We start from the raw sequence: 1,623 nt of genomic DNA on the forward strand, positions 1-1,623 counted from the left end.
CTGGCTAATAGCCATTGATGGACCTATCCTCCATGAGCTTATCTAGTTCTTTTTTTAACCCTGCTATAGTCTTGGCCCTCAAAACATCTTCTGGCAAGGAGTTCCACAGGTTGTCTTAGTATTTATCCGTAGGAGATGCATTTTCTCATTTCTAGGCTCTGGGAATCTGAGAGTCAAAAGTAACCATAGAATCAGTTACAGTCCATACCACTTACAAATGTTAGTACCTCTGGGAGGATTTGTAAGAGGGAGGAAAAATAATGCACATGGTGAGAAAGAATGTCTGTAAAACATACACTGACTCCAATAGGACTGTGACACTTTAAGGCTACATAGACAGTGATACCAAACTTTTCCGCTGGGGCTGCCTCATAGTAGGCACCTAAATGTCTATTTAGGCACCTATATAAAAGGGGCACTGAGCATCCCTTGTGCCCTTTGAGGTCGTTCGGATTAGGAAGAGAAAATCAATGACCATGAATAAACTCTATGGCATTGATTTTTTGCGTACACTCATAGGAGATTTTTTGCCTCCTTTCTAAACTAAACACTCCCAATCTATATATCTCTTATTTTATAGAAGATTTGACCCACTGGATGGTTTCATGCATATTAACACAGAATACACAATATTTCTGTAGCTGGGTCATATCCTATCTCTAATGGAAAGCATGTGGGTAATACAAAGAGAACATTCCCTAGGATTGTCCTTTGACGTGTTATGTTTATATACTGTTTCACAGGAACAATCACAGGGATTATGAGGGATCTGTACTCAATACTTTATTGTCCCATGATTAATTGTAATCCTTATTTTTATTTTTCACGAGCAGAGGAGAGAGTTTCTGGAATAAATGGCAGAGAGAAATCACACCACGGCGACAGAGTTCATTTTCATAGGATTCACAGATCATCCAGATCTACAGATCCCCCTCTTTATGTTGTTCCTAGTGATGTATGTGGTCAGCCTGATGGGGAATCTTGGGATGATAGCGTTAATCATGGTTGAAACCCGACTTCATACCCCCATGTACTTTTTCCTAAGCCAGATGTCCATTGTAGATATTGGATATTCCACAGCCATAGCTCCCAGGCTGCTCATGACCTTGGTAGCAGAGACGAGAACCATTCCTTTCACTGAGTGTGCGGCACAACTATTCTTCGTCTGTTTCTTTGTGACCAGTGAATGTCGCCTCCTGGCTGTGATTGCGTATCACCGCTTCCAAGCCCCTCATGCTGAAGCTGTCCTGCTCCGACACCCAGGTCACTGACCTTGTACTTTTCACTTTCTCGACTGTAATTGTCACGACTACTTTCCTGGATGTCCTAATCTCCTACATGTGCATCCTCGTGGCCATTCTCAGAATCCATTCTGCCAAGGGGAGACGCAAAACCTTTTCCATCTGCGCCTCCCACCTGACAGTCGTCACTATGTTTTATGGGACGCTGATATGTATATATTTAAGACCCAGTTCCAGCTATCTGATGGACCAAGACAAGGTTACCTCTGTGTTTTATGCCCTTGTGATCCCCATGTTGAACCCCCTGATCTACAGCCTGAGAAACAAGGAGGTAAATGATGCCTTTAAAAGGGTGTTATATAGGAAGATTTTTGCTTGGTAA

The 1,623-nt window shown here is 42.5% G+C and overlaps 1 pseudogene; it reads left to right on the plus strand.

The window, feature by feature from the left end:
- Positions 1-854: 854 nt before the first annotated feature.
- Positions 855-1,623, plus strand: LOC140912785 (olfactory receptor 5AP2-like; annotated as a pseudogene).

Source organism: Lepidochelys kempii, chromosome 6, assembly GCF_965140285.1.
Source record: "Lepidochelys kempii isolate rLepKem1 chromosome 6, rLepKem1.hap1, whole genome shotgun sequence".
NCBI lineage: Eukaryota > Metazoa > Chordata > Testudines > Cheloniidae > Lepidochelys > Lepidochelys kempii.